We start from the raw sequence: 20,806 nt of genomic DNA, 5'->3' as shown, positions 1-20,806 counted from the left end.
GTATTGCTCTGGGGGCTCACATACTCAGGCCCTGCATCTGCCCATAGCTGAGCGTGGGCCATTCCTGGCCCTTCCTGCCAGGAAAGGGGTGGGTGCCTGCTACTTTGGGAGAAATCAGAGCCCACTGGACAGATAGACGGACATGCACACAGCAACCCTGCCGAGTCATGGGGGGAGTCATGTCTGGGAATGCTGCTGCCGTGGCAGGAGTCTGGCGGTTACTGCAGTGCTAGGCAGCCCCAGGGAGGGGATGCCTCCGCAGGAAGGGGGTTTCTCTGAGGGAAGCAGCACTGTGCTGGCTCTCAAGCCTGTGCTCGGCTTTCTATGACGGGCAGCGGCTGAGATGACACAGCTGTCAGCAGGAAAGCGGCCCCTGGCCACCTGCTGGAGATGGGGGGGGGGGGGAGCTGGGAGCCACATCATGGGACAGTGCTCACCCTGCAGGGAGCCCTGGGGGAAGGGAGAGGGCTGGGGGCTGACACTGATGTTGAAAAGGGGCACAGCGGGGGCCTCAGGGCCGCAGCAGGGAAATGGCGGTCATGGCAGGAGCCCCAGTGGGTGCACTCCCATCTGGGACCCTGGGCATATCCGGGGGGTTGAGGGTCCCATCAGGAGCCGAGGGCCAGAGCTGAGAGGAGGGTCACAGCGAGGTTTGTGCTCCAGCACTGGGGGTGCTCCAGGCTGCAGTGGGTCACTGAGTTACTGGCATGGAGCTGGTGTCAAGGTGTGGGTGTGGGTCAGCCCTGGGGGAGTCTCAGGGTCACACTGGGGCTGAGCTGAGAGCACCCTGCGGTGAGGGAGGGACAGCCTCCCAAGGAAGAACTCCCCCTATCCCAGGCTCACTCGGGGGCGGGGGGGACAGGTGCTAGCTGGGGATTGTACATGAGACACACGAGGACGACAGAACGAGGAGTAATGGTCTCAAGTTGCAGTGGGGGAGGTTTAGATTGGATATTAGGAAAAACTTTTTCACTAAGAGGGTGGTGAAATACTGGAATGCGTTACCTAGGGAGGTGGTAGAATCTCCTTCCTTAGAGGTTTTTAAGGTCAGGCTTGACAAAGCCCTGGCTGGGATGATTTAACTGGGAATTGGTCCTGCTTCGAGCAGGGGGTTGGACTAGATGACCTTCTGGGGTCCCTTCCAACCCTGATATTCTATGATTCTATGACGCAGAAAACAGTGAGGGTAAAATCACTTTGCCTTTAGTCTAATGGACACGTCCGGGAGAGGGGCCCAGGGTGCAGACACCTGTACTGGGATCTCAGCCTCCTGTTTGCAAGGGTGCAGTTACCTCGAAACCATGACCCCAGTGTTGCCGATGCAGGGAGTCTGCCTGAGTCTGCAGCCAGCCTGAGACAGCTCCCAGTGGGAGGAACTGCCTCCTCATCTGAATAGGGGTGGATTCTGAAACCTAATGACAGCGCAAACACGACCCCACTGCTGAGCATCGCAGCAGTGAATATTTTACCCCCTTGATTCCAAACAGGCTGAACTGGGGCCAGCAGCCCCTCCGCCAAGCTGGCCACGTGCCCCTGGCTGCGACTCAGCGCAGCTCCACACAGTCAATACAACATGGCACCACATTGACACATGACGGGGGGGCGGGGAGCAGCCAGTGCGGAGCTGAGTTCCAGACTCAGTAACTGGGGCCCATGTGTGCATGGGCACCCCTGATCCTAGCCACATCTGGATGTCCAGGATGCTGCCGGTTTGCAGTGTGTGCCCCCAGAGACCAGGAGGACCCTACTGCAGCTGGTGAGTCCAGCTCACTGGAGTGTGCAGAGCCTGAGGATACTGATGGGCTGATGTGCATTAGGTACCGAGCCCCATGGGGTAGGGCTGCACCGCTTAAAGGAGAAGGGACTCAGCCAAGGACCCAGAGGAAGGCAGTGTCAGTGCTACTCCTGGTCCCTGTCTCCCTCTCCTGAGATAGCGCCCGTGGCATGGCTGGAGGTGCCCTCTGTGCAGCTCACCCAGAGCTGGGGCAGAGCGAGGTGTGGGCCCTGCGTCACAAAGGAAGCACTGGGGGCAGAGCTGGGGAGCAAGCCATTTCCAAATGCTTGGTTGCCCCATGGGCAGTGGTGGTGAAAACAGAAAGCAGCTTCCCAGTCCCCTCCCACTGCCTGAGGGCTCCCCAGGGCCGTGGCCTAGTGCTGGCACTGCTCGCTGGACCTCTGGGGCAGCATAAACTTCTCAGAGGCCCTGCCTGAGGAGGACTTGTCATCCCCCCTCCAGCAGCAGGGCCTAGCTCGGAGCCGGGCCCGGAAGTCTCGAGAGACGTAGAAGTAGATGAAGGGGTCGATGCAGTTGTTGAAGGCGCTGGCGGCCAGGGCCAGCACATACCAGGTGTAGGTGCGGTTGTGCCACTCGGGCTGGGACTGCAGGTAGTGGAAGAAAAGCAGCACATTGCTGGGCGTGAAGCACAGGGCGAAGACCAGCAGCACCAGGGCCAGGAGGCGTACCACATGGCCATAGTGCTGCCCCTTGAGGAGCAGCCACCCCAGCACCCAGCCGTAGGAGAAGGTGATGAGCACGAAGGGCACGGCGAAGCCCACCACCACCAGTGCAGGGAAGTAGTAGGCCAGCTCGTGCTCTGTGTCCGGGTCGAGGATGTCGTGGCAGGTGGTGATGTTCAACTCTAGGACGGGCTGGGAATGGTGGTAGCGCAGCAGCGGGCTCAAACCCAGCCCCACGGCCAGCCAGACACCCACACAGACTCCCACTGCCTGCCAGACATGCGAGGAACCCCTCCACAGGAAGGGGTGCACCAGCGAGACGTAGCGGTCCAGGCTGATGCAGGTGAGCAAGAGGATGGAGCCATACATGTTCCCATAGAAGAGGGTGACCAAAGCACGGCATGCATAGTCCCCAAGGAGCCAGTTGTTGCCCAGCAGATGGTAGGAGATCTTGAAGGGCAGCAGGAGGGTGAAGAGCAGGTCAGCACCGGCCAGGTTGAGCAGGAAGATGGTGGAGGAGCATTTCTTGGTCTTGGTGGCCAACACCCAGAAAGCCAGGGTATTGGCTGGCAGCCCGATCAGCAGCACCATGGAGTAGAGCGTGGGGAGGACCAGCGTGGTCACTGGGCTGCGGAGGTGAGACTCCAGCCAGGAGCCAGAGAACGTGGTGTTCCTGCCGGCCTCCTCGCAGGTTGAGATGCGGATCATGGCTCGGCCTTTGGTTTGCCTGGGTGCTGCAGGGCCAAGATAGAAGGGTAAGGGCATTCCTACAGTCTTCAGGCCAGGAGCCTGGGCACAGCCTGCCGCCCCCCCGACGCCAGGCCTACAGATCACCAACGCTCTGCCCAGCCCCTGCTTGGGGCACTGTGCAGGCACGGGGAACTCAGACCCATGGGTATCCCCATTCTGCAGAAGGGTACCCAAGGCAAGAAGGCTCCCAAGGCCATGAAGCCAGTCAGAGGCAGAGGCAGGATAAAAACCCAGGAGTCCTGGATCTGACTCCTGTGTGTAAGCCACAGACCGGCCTTCCCATGACTGTAAGTAGCCATCAGAGGGCAGTGTTCTAGCACAACGCTGGGTCCCAGTGACTATGGTTGGGGATTTGCAACAGTAGCTAGGTGGGTCCCAGGATGCTAGAGAGACAAGGTGGGGGAGGGAACAGCTTTCACTGGACCAACTGCTGATGGGAAGAGAGACAAGCTTTGAGCTACACACAGCTCTCCTTCAGGGCTGGGAAAGGTACCCGGAGCCAGAGGTGTTTGCAGGCCCCATCACCTGGCATGGGCCCTTGCAATACCCATTAATGACCTCTCCACCCAGTGTTCAGCTGTGACACTCCGAGGCTACGTCTACACTCAAACCGCTACTGGGGCACAGCTACTGCGCTGCAGTGCTTCAGTGTAGCCACTGGCGCGGGTCCTCCCAGTGTTGTCAATAATCGCACACCAGGCAGGCACTGGAAGGATTCTGTCCCCAGAGTGCTGTCCACATGGGGGGAGGTCCGGTTCACTCGAGGCTCAGGGGGTGGATTTTTCACCCCAAGTGAGGGAGCTGGGTTGCCTTACCCTGGCCTGAGCCCCTTTACCAGCTGAGGAAGAGCTCTGTGTAGCCTCAGACTTCGGCTCTCCCACTGACAAATCTGAGCTCACCTGCCTTGGCTCTGGACTGAGCGGGTTTCCCAGGCACTGGAATACCAGGCTGGGCTCTGCCTGGAGCCCTTTCACCCCTGGGATTATCCCCAGTGCAGCCCAGCGGGAGCCGCCCCAGACCCATCGCCCAGCCCTGGCCAAAGAGATACCAAGTACCGGTAGCATACCACACTGATCACACCCCTCCCCCCTTGGCAGCTCAATGGGGAGGGAGGGGGCAACTTCTTGGGGGGGCAGATGTTTGTTGGGGGTAGGGGATGGCTCTTGCTCCAGCTGAGGGGCAGGATTGCATTACCAGGCAGGGTGCCCACCCTGAGGAGCTGCCAGTGTCACCCTGCCACTCGGAAGGCAGGATAAGCATGTGGAGGAGGGGCGCTTGGTGTGGGGGAACCAGAGGGAGGCGCTGAGGTGGACTTGGAATAGGAGCAGGGCCAGGCAGCCAGGGCGGAGCTGAGGTAGGCAAGCGGGTGGTGAAGAGGGCGGGTCTGCATGGCCTGCATGCTGCGGAGGCTGGCGCAGTCAGGTTGTGGGGGCCGGGAAAGAGGAAGCAGCACTAGGACATGCACAGCACAGCACATGGTGAGGGAGAGGTGGGGGGAGATGGGGTCAGTGTGAAATGGGACAGGAGCACCCCCTAAGGAGATGGCAGAGAAACATTGGGTATGAGAGGGGGAAGGCAGGGGAAGGTCATGTATACGGGGGCAGGGATGGCACACAACCCCAAGGCATAGGAGGGGAAGGGAGGAGATGCTGTCAGGGCTCAGCCCCTGCTCTTGGCTGCTCGCAGCAGGGTCTCCCCAGTCTTACCCATGTCGGTGAGGCCGCGAGCACACAGAGTGCTGGGAGTGCAGGGAAAGAAGGGGGCTGCTGTAGGGGTGAGCCCCGTGGACTAAGCCAGGAGGACCCCATTTGGGAGCGGGCTGGGGTGTTTGGAGGGCAGACCCAGGCAATGCCCCATCTTGGGGGCACTCCCCAGAGGACACGCTGGGCCCCCTGTCTGTGTTATAGTTGCCTCCTGCAGGGGGCACTGTGCAGGGCAGCCATGGGAGAGCCACAGAGCATCCTGCCCCTGCTTATGGCCCAGGTGGGGGAGGAATGAGTGGCATGGATGTGCTCTCCAGGCCCAGCCATGAGCCCTGCTGTACAGGCACTGCGAGCACATGGCCTTGCCTTTGAATCCCAGGCTCCCAGAGGCTGTCACTGGAGCCCCGGGGCGGATGTGTAAGAAGTGACCAGAACTGATAGCCCCTGCTGTTCCCCCCCCATCCCCCCACTGCCCAGAGCCCTCCCACCCTGGTGAGCTGATTCCTGCACACTAGGCCCCAAAGAATCCATCACCTCCCCCAGGTCATTCCTGGAGTGAGAAGCCAGTTGCAGGCAGAGGATGGCAGGGCCAGGGCTTCCTCCAATGACTCCTGGCATCAGGTCAGGGCCAGGTGGACTGGCCCAGCATGGCCTCCATCCCCAGGGCTGGGCTGGCCAGGCCCCAGATTAGGTGTTAGGAACCATATTCAAAAAGAAGGAAGGTCCCGAGCCTCTGACAGCCCTTCCCCTGGGCCCAGCCTGTTGAGAGCTGCCAGAGCTGTGGGGAGAAGCCCAAGGACTCAGTCGAAAATCTCCTAGATCAAAGGATGCTGCCAGCAGCAGCAGCCCGGACACACTGCAAAGTGGCAGATGCACCAGGGGCATGCTGTGAGCTTCCACTGCTCACTGAGGTTTTCACAGTGTCTCAACTTGCTGGCCCTCCACCCTCCCAGAACACCCAGCCAGACACACACAGCTTGTGCTCCCCAGAGGTTGGGATGTTGGGACACACCCTGCCTGGGTGGCTGGGGTTGCTGTGGTCCAGGGGCAGTTAGTCTCAGCCCTGTTCTGAGGAGGAGCCTAGCGCTCTGCTGTGTGTTACAGGTGTCTGCGCAGAGTTTATGCTTTAAAGGTTCGAGAGCAGCTAATGCTTAACTAGAACCTGGTTCAAAGTACCAGACAGACGCTGTTACAGGAAATTAGCTGCAGTTTGTTGGTATTCTGCGTGGTAGTCCTTGACCGCTGGGAGCAGAGCACTTTAACCACAGGGCTCATGGTAGTAGACTACTGAGTTGCACATTAAACTGTGTTTGAGACAATTCCATCTGAGCCCTGCTCCAGACAGACCCTGAATCTCTTGCTGCTCTGATTGCAGGTGTTCGTTCTAGCAGGACTGAGCAAGAATCCCGGGCCCACAGAGCCCACTACTGGAGTTTGATGTGTGTTACAGCAGCATGCCTTCTTCCCCTACCCCTCACCCAGGGTATGTGCAACGCAGCTCAGCCCTCCCTGGTAAAGACAGAAGAAAGCCTAGCTTGGCGAAGAAGCAATGGCTAAGCAGGGCCGCACTCCCCAGCCGTAGAGATCTGAGTGGGAGCACGCCAAGGGCAGAGCAGGCAGAAGGGGGGTCCGACTAGGAGCAATGGGGTGAAGTTAAGGGGAGATATACATAGGAAAATAGCAGTGGACTTTTCACAGGGTGAACTAGGCTGGTAGCACCATCTGTTATTAAGGTTGCCCAGCACTTCCTGTTACAGGGCCCTGTTTTCAGTTCCCTACAGCTTTACTTATCCACTTGGGCTGAAATTGTCCACGCAGGGTGCCTGCCTCAGGCTGAACTTTGGGAGGAAAGTTGCAGCCAAAATAGTTCAGCCATTTGCAAGGAAGTAGGGCGGGAGACCGAGATTGGACTGGCTGACGTTTCCACGTCACTACCAGGAGGCCATGCTGAGTGCCACAGGAAGATTAGGCACCACAGGAAGTACTGCCCAAAGGGTCCTGAGTGAGAGCACCCTACAGGTTTCTGATTGGCCCATGCTCACTATTTAAGCCTGGAGGTTGGCCCAGGAAGTTGTCTGGATAGAAACACAGACTTCTGGTCAGCTGTGACTCCAGACTGAGCCTGGCTTCCTGATCGCTGTCTCTGACCCCAGCCTGGCTACCTCAGCTCTCCACCCCTACCTGAACCTGACACTTGCCTATGGATCATGGCTCTAGTGATTAATCCAGTCCCTGCTTGCTGACTGAAGCCTCAATGCTATCCTTGATGTGTGGCCACCACCCCAGCTTTGAGTGCTAGGCCAGATTGCCTACGTCCCAGGCCCTTACACCTGGGTTGTTAAAGCCTTGAAAAAGCAAGCCAGGCCCAAAGAGGCCAGGGACTGTGAGCCCCTCATCTAGGGCATCTGGCCTCCTGACATTGTGGACTGTTTACCATCCCAAAAGAGGAAAGGACTAGCAACAACCTGGCCAGAGGGCTGAGGTGACATCAAAGACCCAAACAAGCAGGCTAGATGGTAATTGGTACATCAAAGGAATAGGGAAAATGAGGCAGAGTTGCTGTGTTGCCTGGTTTTGCCATAAGGGGGCGCTGAAGATTTACAGCAACCTGTTCCAGTTTGCCCACCAATGTGTGCCATTCCCAGACAGTGTCTTGGTCTGCAAAGCACATGACAAAGCTATCAAACAGAGACAAGTACTCACCACCCAGTCCTGATGCCAATGCAGAAACTACAAATCACTGAGATGCACAGGAGCAGGAACTAGGCACAAATCTGGCAAACACCCCTTTTACAAGTGGAAGTCCCCAAAATACTCAAACCAAATTGGAAACCATTTTTGTTGTTGTGTTTCAGTTTCCAAACATCAACATGAAACACAAAATACTCAAATGTTTTGTCTGGACAGTAGCATCATTTTTCCACAGAAAACTTCTAGCCAAATGGACCTGGTCTCTTGGAGTTCCGATAAAATCCAGCTAGGATTTTTTTGTTCAAAACCATGTTGACCTGCTCTACTTGCTGTAGTGTTGGAGTGATTTTGGAAACCAACCTGTACAACTTAATCAGGAATGCCCCCTGGGCTCTGTGTATCCTTTATGATCTGGTATCGCCTCCTCCTAGGACAGCAGAGGGGCATTAAATCTTGATGGGCCTCCATTGTAAAAGGAAGCCCCTTGGACAAAAGGCTGGATTTTACCTTGGAGAACTGGTCTGTCAGGGGAGCGGTTGTCTGGCAACAAAGTCACCTGCTGGTGACTGCAGGACTAGAAGGGCAGAAGCTGGTGTGTGTGTGTCCCTCTCTCTGTGCTCATTTTTCACCAGTTTAAGATGAGGGAAGCTGGATGTTGTGGTGGGACCCATCTACCTGACGATGGCCTCCCACAGAGCTGAATGGGGGGAAATGCAGGTAGGGTTTATTTTGTATGGATCTGTGTTAGGGCTGTCAAACAATTAAAAAAATTAATAGAGATTAATTGTGCGATTAAACAGTAATAGAATACAATTTATTTAAATATTTTGGATGTTTTCTATATTTTCAAATTGACTGATTTCAATTACTATACAGAATACAAAGTGTACAGTGCTCACTTTATATTTATTTTTATTACAAATATTTGCACTGTAAAAAACAAAAGAAATAGTATTTTCAATTCACCTAATACAAGTACTGTAATGCAATCTCTTTATCATGAAAGTTGAACTTAAAAATGTAGAATTATTTGCAAAAAATAACTGCATTCAAAAATAAAACAATGTAAAACTTTAGAGCCTATAAGTCCGCTCAGTCCTACTTCTTGTTCAGTTGTTCAGACAAACAAGTTTGTTTACATTTGCAGGAGATAAAGCTGCCTGCTTCTTGTTCACAGTGTCCCTTGAAAGTGAGAATAGGCGTTCGCACTGTTGCAGCTGGTGTCCCAAGATATTTACATACCAGATGTGCTAAAGATTCATATGTCCCTTTGTGCTTCATTCATCATTCCATCAGCGTCCATGCTGATGATGGGTTCTGCTCGATAACGATCCAAAGCAATGCGGACCGATGCATGTTCATTTTCATAATCTGAGTCAGATGCCACCAGTAAAAGGTTTGGGTTCTGTAGTTTCCGCATCAGAGAGTTGATCTTTTAAGACTTCTGAAAGCATGCTCCACACCTCATCCCTCTCAGATTTTGGAAGGCACTTAAGATTTTTAAACCTTCGGTTAAGTGCTATAGCTGTCTTTAGAAATCTCACATTGGTACCTGCTTTGCGTTTTGTCAAATCTGCAGCGAAAGTGTTCTTAAAATGAACATGTGCTGAGTCATCTGAGACTACTATAACATGAAATATATGCAGAATGTGGGTAAAACAGAGCCGCAGACATACAATTCTCCCCCAAAGAGTTCGGTCACAAATTTAATTAACGCATTATTTTTTTAATGAGCATCATCAGCATAGAAGCATGTCCCCTGGAATGGTGGCCGAAGCATAAAGGGGCATACGAATGTTTAGCATATCTGGCACGTACCTTGCAATGCCAGCTGCAAAAGTCCCATGCGAACACCTGTTCTCACTTTCCCATGACATTGTAAATAAGAAGTGGGCAGCATTATCTCCTGTAAATGTAAACAAACTTGTTTGTCTTAACAATTGGCTGAACAAGAAGTAGGACTGAGTGGACTTGTAGGCGCTAAAGTTTTGCATTGATTTGTTTTTGAGTGCAGTTATGTAACAAAAAAAAAGTCTACATTTGTAAGTTGTATTTTCATGGTAAAGAGATTGCACTACAGTACTTATATGAGGTGAACTGAAAAAATACTTTCATTTGTTTATCATTTTTAGAGTCCAAATATTTGTAATCAAAAATAATAATATAAAGTGAGTAGTATATACTTTGTATTCTGTGTTGTAACTGAAATCAATATATTTGAAAATGTAGAAAAAGCATCCAAAATATTTAATACATTTCAATTGGTATTCTATTGATTAACAGTGCGATTAAAATTGCAATTAATCGCAATGAATTTTTTTTATCATGATGAATTTTTTTGATTTAACCACGTGAGTTATCTGTGATTAATCGACAACCCTAATCTGTGTATTTCTTGTGTGTGATTTAGTAAAGAGCACCAGTGTTATGGAGCACAGTGTCTGTGTGTTCCGTGCTACCCCTGAGATAGTTAACCGTAACCCAGAAGGTTCACACTTTCGCTGAAGTTCTGGGAGAGCACGTGTTTATGCTCCAGGCTGAGTCCAAGGGCCAGTACTAGTTCAGGGGCACCATGTAGGCTCCAGCTCTCAGGAGGGGGTGCTAGATCGATGGTGTGCACCCTGAGTATGCTGAGGGACCTAGGGTGACCAGACATTCCGATGCTCCGGCTGCTTTTTTTTTTTTTTGCTTCCCCCATGTGTCCCAATATTTTGTCCGTTTCATCTGGTCACTCTAGAGGGACCCCAAGCCTGGGGCAGTGCCTGGACACTGTTCAGATTCAGGAGGCTTAAAACACACAGGAGTCCAGAGGCTGGGTTCCCCACACAGCATGCTGCTCCGGGAACCTGACCCCATCTGTGATAAGTGGCAGAGTATGAGAGATTCAGCCATGTCCAAGAAGTGGTCAGCGTCAATTTGAACCATGCCCTTCTAGAAAATATCTTCAGAACACCTTTGTGTAATGGACGGGTATTGGACAGTGAGTCTTCCAGTCCTCGATAGCAGAAGCCACCAGATCTTAACAGGGCAATAGTGCACGTATATATATATAACTAGGCCTGCTTTGCATGTGGTTACTAAAACCAGTCACCAGCAGTGCCCATGTGGCTTCCTCTTTCTTAATGTTGCACAGACAGCAAAGACTCAACACCTGCCATCAGCCTAACACTTCATTGCTGCTGCTGCACCACACAGCCTAGAAGTGCCCTACAAGATGGGCCCGAACTCCTGCCTTAGCAACCTTCAGGGCAGAAGCTGGGCAAAGTCGCTTTGCTGAATTCCTGTGTGTCAGAGCCACACCTGACACAGATTCAATAGCATCAGTGCCAAAATGAGGCCCCACGGCCCTGAAGCAACTGCTCCAGCAGGACGGCTAGATGGGAAAGCCTGTGGCGCTGACAGTGGTAGGGATCGGGGAGGCCACACCCAAAGGGCCAAGATCCAGCATATGCAGAGTTCTGAGGCCTCAGACTTCGGCAGGGATCCCTGCTAGCGACTGAGTCGCACACACGCTTGAGAGGTGCCATTCTGGCCACAGGGGGACTGGAAATTGGAGCCCTTGTGAAAGGCCAAGCAAAGGAGCCATGTATAACACGTGACATGGCAACCCAAGCTTGGACCAAGTGAGAATGGCCTGAACTGTAGCAAAATGGCCAGACTACTCGGTAAGAGCTGATGGCTAGGCTTTTGGGAGCTGGATCCTCTCGCAGACACTAACACAGCCCCAGCTGGCCAGTGCTGCAAGTGAAAACTGATAATGGCGCCCAACTCTCTCGGGCTGAGTCTGAGCAAAGGCTGGCTGTTGGAGCACATGAACTCAACTGCACAGCCCAGCGGAAAGCCTGAGTCAGCAGCCTGACCACAGCTGCTCAGAGCTTGGCAAGGAGCTGCACTGGCCGAGTGGAATACCGCAGCGGACTGCACTGGCAGCAGCCTGGGTGATGGTGTTGGTGACACTGGGCACTACACTAGGTAACTCGGGAGGGTGGAAGACCACGAGTGTCGAGGAAGCCCTCCTGCTCTAGGCCTGGATAAACCAAGGCCCCTTTGCTCCTTGAACCCTCTGTGATCCTGCATAACTCTGAGGAAGCTAGCACAAACAGACAGGTTTGCACATGGCTCGCCAGCCAAGGCCAGCTTCAGCCTGGGAAACAGATGGATAAGGCAGAAATGTTTAGCAAAAACCAGTAACAAATAGGGCAAGGCTTGGGCAATGCTACTGAGGAAAAACACAACTGGCTGCTTTAGCTGATTGGCTACGGTATTGTATGGGGCAACAGGTAATTGGTTGCATAAGCTTGTATAGTGAAATAGGCAAAGGTATAAAATGTATACTGGAATTTGCTGCGCTGCTGCAGGATTTGAGACAGCTCAGTCTCCCTGCGCCCTATTTGGAGCTCCAAATAAATCTCTCTGCTTCGCCACCCCGTTATGGTCATTGGCGCGACGCACACCGGGCAACGAACCCAGCTGTTGCTTGCTTCGGGCACTCTGTGCCGGCAACAGTGGAAAACGTCCAGGGGAACAGCCGACAAGGAACTGAGGAAAGAGGAACTGAGCACACAATTCACTGATTGCCAAGCCAAGGGTCGACCAGAGTGTTATCTGGGCTGACACAGCGAGGAAAGCCATCTCCAACCACCCCACTGGAAAGCGGGACCTGGGCTGAGCCGACAGCCCCGGGGAGGCAGATATAGCGACATCAGAGATACAGCCACATTTCCCATGGTGCCTGAGCCAACCGAGATAGCAACCTGTGTGCAGAGCTGGGAGGTGCCTGCAGCTCCCCTCATGCACAGGGGTGATTGCAGCCCCAGCAGGATTGCAGGACTCAGGAGAGAGAGAGACTCGGCAGGCAGCAGCAGACAGCAGTTGGGATTGTGGTATCTGTTTGCTCTTGCTAAACACAGAGAGTTTTCCCAGGGTGCAGGCATTAGTGCTGACTGGGTTTCTAGCAGAGGGTGCAGGTTGGATGGTTAATGCATTTGTGCATTCTTTATGCCCGTGCCAGAGGGGATGTTACAAGTCAATGCATTACGCTCAGCTGCATGGAGCCAAGTAGCTGGCTCCACGCAGCTGAGCTTAATGTATCGACTTGTAACATCCCCTCTGGCACGGGCATAAAGAATGCACAGCATTGTAAGGTATGTACGTGAGCACAGTGCTGCTCACGCTGTGCTCCATAAAGCTGAGCTGTCCTCCCCAGCCTCCTTTACAGCCATTGGATTCTATGACAGCTGGCCGAGTGGCCGAGAGCGTTGGACACTGCCGCATCCAGGATGTAGTCATGCAGGGAGGCCATGCATCGACCTGCTGTGATTGTGATACCCACAACACCCTTCCTGAATATGATACCATGGGCCCAGTGCACCAGCCCCATTTATGTCTGTGAAGCACTGTGCATCCAGCCCTGCCACCGTCCACAGCAGGGGGAATGTTACGAGTGCACGGAGCCGCTGAACCCAGGAATTCAGGCGCGTGGGGCAGGGGCGGTTCCCAGGGAGGGAGGTCGAGAGCTCACCTGAGTTGCAGACAGGAGGGCATAAAGCACCAGGGGAAACCAAAAACCTTCAGATAAGACTGTCAACATGGGTGGCTTACGGGCAGGCTCCTGGGTCCATATTTAGATGGCCCTAAGTAGATGGCCTGATTTTCAAAGGCAGCGAATCCCCAGCCACTCCTGTTGACTCCAGTGGGATCTCAGCACCTTTGAAAATCAAACCACTCCTTTAGGTGCCTGCATAGAATCATAGAATATCAGGGTTGGAAGGGACCTCAGGAGGTCATCTAGTCCAACCCCCTGCTCAAAAGCAGGACCCATACCCAATTAAATCATCCCAGCCAGGGCTTTGTCAAGCCTGACCTTAAAAACTTCTAAGGAAGGAGATTCCACCACCTCCCTGCAGATGGATGTAGGAGCCAAACAGCAGCCTGCAATGTTCCTCGGTCATGTTTCAGACCCAGCTGGATGGATTTCCTGCGGCCTGCGCCCAAGCCTGCCCCTTGGCTCTCGGACCAGGCAGGGAGCATTGCAGGCCAGCAGGGGCATTTGGTGTTATTTCTACCCAGCCAAGGTGAAGGAAGGGAGCCCAACCCACAAGCCCATGGCTTTTTCATTTGGAAAGTCTACCAGCTGAGAAGAAGGAAGTTCATGGCTCCCATCCCTCCTCCCCCAACCCCAGCGGAGTCTCAGTCTGACTGTCTCTAAAACAGTGGTATGTGCACTCCTGGGGGTATGCAGAGATCTTCCAGGGGGTACATCAACTCATCTAGATATTTGCCTAGTTTTACAACAGGCTGCAGAAAAAGCACTAGTGAAGTCAGTACAAACTAAAATTTCATACAGACAATGACTTGTTTATACTGCTCTATATACTGTACACTGAACTGTAAGGACAATATTTATATCCCAATTGATTTATTTTATAATTATATGGTAAAAATGAGAAAGTTGTTCAGTAACAATGAGCTGAGTCACTTTTGCATTTTTATGTCTGATTTTATAAGCAAGTAGTTTTTAAGTGAGGTGAAACTTGGGGTACACAAGACAAATCAGACTGAAAGGGGTCCAGTTGTCTGGAAAGGTTGAGAGCCACTACTCTGAGATGAACAAACAGCCTGCCCCAAATGCTCCCAGCTCCAAATGGGCAGGCACATCCCTGCTCCACCGCCTCAGCAATAGCAGTCCTCGGTGATAACAGAGCCCACGGGCCTGACATCCTGACAACAAACAGCGGCTGGCCAGCCGGTCAGAGTGGGGACAGGAGGGCTCGGACCTAATGCACTATAAGCCCTGGGCTATGGGTGGGAATTCCCCCCCAGGTCATGGGATTCATAGCCAGGCTCTCACCCATCAGACAGGTGTCCAGCTGAGGCCTCTGGGAGCAAGAAATCCTTGCACCAAACAGGAAGCCATGGCAATGCATTCATCCCGATGGCCTGTGGGGCCCTGGCCTCACCCACCAGGCAGCTCGGCACCTAGGCAGAGAGAAGGAAGAACCCACTTGCCTTATGCAACCTTATAAGCAGCGTGTCCAATTCTACCCAGCCAGTGCTAAGAGAGTCCTCCCCGGAGTTGCTCCCTGCCCCCACTGCAGTGAGCCCAAGAGGGGAGACTCCCATGGGCATTGGGATGGCTTGAAGCGGGGGGGGGGCAGGAGCGGAAAACCTCCTCACCATGTGGAGCAAAGGAGCCTCGCAGGGCGCTTACCTGTGGGGCATTGCTCAGCCCAGCCCAGCCAGGTGCAGGTGAGTAGAAGTGAGGTGCAGAGAGCTGCAGAGTATGGTCCAGACTGCAGGGACAACATGTTTGCAACCCAGGCAGGCTAGACTTCATCTGAACTGGGGCAGCGAGTGCAGCACATGCGTGGTGCATTGTCAGGCTCTGTAAAGTGCTGGATGAGGGGGCGGCCCCTGCGGGGAGAGTCCCAGTGATGGCACAGGCGCTAGACAACTCCCTCTCTGGTTCCTTTTCTGTCGCTTTCTCTTCCTCTTTCCTTGCAGGCCGGGGTCTCTGTGATTCTGCGTTTGAACGCCCAGGGCAGGCGCTCACACCTGAGGAGCTGACAGAGGAGGCCTGAAATGTTCCCAGCCACAGTGTTGGGGACCCTGGGGCATGGCCACTAGGTAACTCGAGGGGATGGAAGACCATGAGTGTTGATGAAGCCCCCTCGCACTAGGCCCAGGTGTCCTTGGCCCCCCCCCCGCCTGGAGGCACTCGCAGCAGTTATGCTGAGAATCTGCAACAATATGTTGCAGAGTCAGATTGCCTGAAACTAAACAAGGCCACACAGGGCAAATATAAAAAAACAATGCTAAATAAAGCAGCTTTATGTATAGTTTAACAAATAATACAAAAAAACAAGGAAACTAGCTGGTAACTAAATTAGCTGGCTATATGGATACTTAGGGCAGCTTGCTATTAAATAAGTATGCTTAAAAAAAAATGTATAAAAGCCTGTACAACTTCCTGCTCTGTGTGCAGGATTTGAGATTCTATTTTCCCTGTACCTTTTTGCAGCTGCAAATAAACTTTCCTGCTTCTCCACCCCGTTGTGATTATTGGGTGAAGCATACCGGGTAACGAACCAACCCCTGCTGTTGTTTTGCCTCTCGGCACTGGGTGCCGGCAACAACAGCATGTCTCTGGGGGCATACAGCCAGGACAGCGTAATGGCAACCAGACAGGGGGTCCGGATTTTCAAATGCCTACACCTGCCAGGGAGAGCCAGAGACATAGACATGCCATAGGCACACATGGCAACTAGCAGGTTGCGAGACACCCTGTAGTCAGCCTGGGGAGCCAGCCCTGGGCCCTAAGCAGCAGAATCACAGCTCAGCAGTGTAACATATTTGTAACGGTATTTAGCTGCACCAAGGCACTTTGGAAAGTCCCAGCCGGTGCCTCTCGGCAACTTAAAAAATCTGGCCCAGGTCCCTTGGAAACATCCACGGCCAGCAACCAGATACTGGGGCTGAAAGGAACAAACAGTTCTTTGGCTGGCCAAAGACTTCTCCCCATCCCATGCCCTTGTGGGACAGAGCAACAGGCTGGAATAAGGATTAAACTACTGGGTTCTCTAGCCATTTAATAGGAGCCTGTAGAAATTACTCTAGACATCTGGAGCATTTCATAGAGAACTGGGTCCTTTTCCAAGGGGAAGCCTCTGGAAACTCCTTGTTCTCCTTTACACCCAGGAGGACTTTTCCACAGGGTGCACACACTGTAAGGTCCAGTGACACAGTGACAGATGGGTGATTCCCAAAGAGCTGTGCATCGTGGAATGACTAGGATGGGCAGGGATCGGATGCATGGCGGGGTAGGACAGTGTGCTGCAGGCTCCTAGAAATGCTGTGGCTGCTTGCTAAGACATCCAGCTCTCGCTGAGGCTTGCACCGAGCCGGCTGCCGCTCACTCAGGCCACTGCAATGGTGTGGGAGCACCCATCATTGCTTTAGCTGCAGCAGCTGCGGCAAGGGGAACTCCCCTCCTGCATCCCCCCCAAGCGCCGTGGTGCAGGGATGGACCAACTCATCCCCACTTGCCCCATTGCTGGACGTACCAGTGATGCATGGAGAGGACCCAACAGAGCAGGACCAAGCTGCAGCACCGAGTGTGAATCTTGCAGCCGCTACAACCCACCTCTACATGCAGTTTCCTGGTCTGCTCTCTAGCCCCCCCCCCCCCCCCGACCTCCTGCTGCCTTTAGCTTTCTTGCGAGCTGGCCAGTGCAGGCACCTCCTTAGCAGCAGGCTGTCAAAGCAGCACAACCCCCAGCAGCCCCTGCCACTCTTATCCTCCTCTGCGAGCTGAGCACTTTGGAAAACTTGGTCATGACTCCCTTCTCCCACCCATCCTTCCTTGGCCAGCCAACGATGCAGCTTCCTGCAATGAGATACTGGGGGCAGGGGGAACGAGCAATGGGAAAAAGGGAGAAGGAGCCACTGGCCCAACTCCCTGTGCACCCTTTATGGGTCCCTAGAGAAAGGCCAGCAGAGTGACCGTGCCCTGTGGCTTCTATCTCACCCCCTTATTCCAAGCCATAACTAACAGCCCAGGCTGCTGTGCTGTTGCCCAGGGCCTCTCTCACCTGCAGCCATCTTACACCAATAAAGCACCAGCAAAGAGAGCAGAAATCCCGCCACCTCCCAGCAGGACTGGGGCAGACTGGGCAGCCGTTACTGCAGTGTGGCGCCTTCTGAACAGCAAAAAGCCCTGAGCCGGGCTCTAGCCCTGTGCAGCTGGCTGAATAATGGAGATGGTGAATAATATTGTTATTCGGTGAATAAATTATTCAGGACTTTTCTGCATTATTCAACCAATTCTATTTTCAGAATGTTCCGAAGAGCTGGGCTGGTGGAACAGGGCGCCGCAGGGACGTTGCAGGAGCCAGGCTTAGCAAGTCCCCTAGCTAGTGCCATGCTTCAGAGAACTGACCTGGGGTGGAGAACATGACAGAGCTCAGAAGCAGTGAGGCCCCATGACACCTTTTCCTGGAGGTCAGGCTGGGCCTGGGGTGAGACTAAGAATGGGCCTGGAACAGGGGGCCCCAGCCTCTGTCATTTAAACCACCAATAAACTCACTCAGGTCCCAATCCCTTGGTCATATCTGTGCAGCAGGACACCACAGTAGAGCTGCCACCTGTTCAGGTTTTCTCAGTAGCATCCATTTTTTGAGGTACCTGTCCCAGGAAAGCTGGATGGGTGCTCAGTGCCCACTGCCAGCTGGCCAGTGTTATGGGCTCAGGATCAGCCCACAAGGCCCATATTTTGCACCTCAGAGGTGGGAGCCCTACCTGTGTCCATGAGAGACCCATTGGGCTTGCCCCCTTGGATCTGGCTACAGGATTGGGGCCTAGCACATCAGCTGACATGCTGGGTTTGATCATCATGGTTAATGTTGCAAAACAGTTCCCATGCTAGAGCTGCAAATCCCTGTTTGCCCAGCCAGAGAACCAGCCGAAACCTGCCCCTGAAGGGAGACTGACTGGTCTTGGATGAATTGAGATAAGTCAGGCTGTGTTTCTGGGCTAGGAGTCAGAAGAGGGATTTGCCCAGCTACAAAGTTCTGACCTTGTTTAGGTGAGAAGAGCCTGGAAGTGCCTGAGCACTGAAAGGTCATAGTGGGCAAGTCGCTAGAGCACAGTGGGGAGAGCAGCGTTGATCCATGGATTGGTTTAAAGTAACAGCAGAAAATGTAGAACTGAGCAAATGCCCATCCCTGGGGATTTAACTAATACTCACTACTAGTCACTGACCTGTGTAGCTCAGAACCACGGGCCAGATTACACTGGAGCGGCAGGTGAGGGCACAGTGCTAGGGGCTGACACTGCCCCATTCAGCAAGGGGCCCCAGGCCTTGTAACTGTGTACGGTGCAGGGACAGCACTCGGGCCATGGGTGCTGCATGGGGCGAGTGAGCCACAGCTACTCTTCAAAGCTGGCGAGGAGCCTCCCAGCCCCAGACATCCCTCAGTGACAGGTCCCCCAAAGCTCCCCCAGCTTGCGGGCTTGGATTGTTTCAGTCCCAGGACTGAGAACTGCCCTGCTCCCCAGCCCTCTCCCCCAGGGCCAGGCTAACCAATAGCTCCACATGCCCAGTGCCACCCCAGGACATCCCCTCTCTCGAACAGACCAAAAATGGCTTTTTCGATTCACTAACAATCACAAACCAGTTCAGATTTGGCTGGAGCTGAATCCAGTGTTTTTCTTCTATATTTCAGAATTGCCGCCAATCCAAAACCTCAGTTATTCACCCTGGTCTGCTCTGCTCCGCTCCAGGGTTTATCTGGGCATCTCTATGTACCACACACCTCTTCTCCAGCCTGGCTCCTGTGGGCCAAACCCCAGGCTGTCCCTGTCCCATGAATCACCCTCAGCCCCATCCCCAGTCAGGTCCCTGGGTGCAGGGAAGCTCCTTGTGGGGAGAAGGTGGAGCAAAGGGAAGGGGCATGGTGGATCGGGCAATATTAACGAGTCGCAGGAAATGAGGCTAATCGAGGAGGGAACACATGGGTGGCAATGCCTCAGATAGGAATGGTATGAGACAGAGAGAGGGAGCTGGAGGCAGAGGGGAAGGGGAAGATGGGGATGGCAGAGCAGGAAGAGGACAAGGGAAAGCAAGGAAAGACACAGCTTTGTAGCTAGTGCATGATGGATGCAAGTGCAGGATTGGCCTGGATCCTTGACACCAAATCGCAACAGTTTATCAGGTGATAATCTCAGCCTCTTCCAGGGGGCCCCCTCCACACCAGAGCACTGTCCTAGCACCCCCCCGGACTCACTTGCCCACAATCTCCCCTCCCCCAAGCATTGCTCATGCTTCTTGTGAGTGTACCAGCTTTGGAACGGCCAGAGCTGCTGTTCAGTCCTTTAAGGCTGGCCAGGATAACCAATGGGCCTGGGGAGCAGGGGACAGTTGTGCTGGCTACCTGGCCAGCCAGGTCCTTACATACTGCGGCACTACTGCTGAACCGTGTCCTCCGGCCCTGTCCAGACTCCCAGCCCAAGGAGCCTCCCAGGAATTGGAACCACATCAGGAGCTGAGGTCGCAGCTCTTACCTGCCCCGCAATTGGAGGGATGTCCTCTCCCCTGTAACTGCATTGGCACAGATGTGCCAACCCTCACTTTCCTGTGGACTATCACAGGCATCAGAAGAGAGCCAGAGCCAGTCACCCCAAGGGCCCAGCTCCCGCAGGACTCAGGTATGTGCGAGTCCCACACTGTGCCCACCTCTGGGCCAGGGCAGGGTGAGGGGCATACCTGGGACAGAGCTCTAGCTCCAGGCAAGCAGCTGTTGTAGCCCAACTAGCTTTGATGGGGAAGAAAGCGTTGCTGGGGGCCCCTACAGTACATTTTCCAGATGAGATCCTCCCCAACCAGGCAGAGGCCTGTGCCACCAGCTGGTCCTCTGAGCCCTTCGTGTGGGGGATCCAGCTCGGGATGAGATGGAGAGAGAACAGCCGGGTTCTGCCAGGCTGAGGCAGGAGTGGGGCTCCCACAGAAAGCACCAGGCGGTGGTTGTGGCCGTGAGTCCAGGGCAATGCTGGCTGCAAGGGCCAGGCAGCCAGATAGGGCCGTGAGCACCTTGCATAGACACTGGGCATGCAGCTGCCCCAGAGAGACCTGGAGCTGCCTTGGCACTGAGACCTGCAACTGGAAGAGTAAAGACATGGGCACAGGGCCTGAGACCTGCAACTGGAAGAGTAAAGACATGGGCACAGGGCCCCAGGCAGAGGTTGGTGCCACCAACAGACACGGTGTAACAGTAACACCAAGCAGTATTTCCAGGGTGCTCATCCCTGGCCAACACCCCCTCCCTGCCGGTCTGTGCCCAGGACTCCCTCTGTGCCCAGCCCAACGCCCCCTCCCTGCCGGTCTGTGCCCAGGGCTCTCTTTGTGCCCAGCCCAACGCCCCCTCCCTGCCGGTCTGTGCCCAGGGCTCTCTTTGTGCCCAGCCCAACGCCCCCTCCCTGCCGGTCTGTGCCCAGGGCTCCTTCTGTGCCCAGCCCAGCCCAACGCCCAATCTCCTTCCTTAGAGGTTTTTAAGGTCAGGCTTGACAAAGCCCTGGCTGGGATGATTTAACTGGGAATTGGTCCTGCTTCAAGCAGGAGGTTGGACTAGATGACCTTCTGGGGTCCCTTCCAACCCTGATATTCTATGATTCTCCCTGCCGGTCTGTGCCCAGGGCTCCCTCTGTACCCA

General features: G+C 54.1%; 1 pseudogene across 1 annotated transcript; it reads right to left on the bottom strand.

The window, feature by feature from the left end:
* Positions 1-2,148: 2,148 nt before the first annotated feature.
* Positions 2,149-14,965, bottom strand: LOC311524598 (proteinase-activated receptor 4-like; annotated as a pseudogene). The gene is made up of 2 exons: positions 14,812-14,965; positions 2,149-3,191 (listed from the first exon to the last, which is right to left on the bottom strand). The product of its transcript is annotated as a proteinase-activated receptor 4-like (transcript).
* Between the last annotated feature and the right edge of the window lie 5,841 nt (positions 14,966-20,806).

The sequence above is a fragment of the Lepidochelys olivacea genome (genome assembly GCF_965140295.1).
Source record: "Lepidochelys olivacea isolate rLepOli2 genome assembly, chromosome: 8".
Lineage (NCBI taxonomy): Eukaryota > Metazoa > Chordata > Testudines > Cheloniidae > Lepidochelys > Lepidochelys olivacea.
Note: the sequence above shows the minus strand (reverse complement) of the source record. Positions and strands in the feature narration are given on the sequence as shown.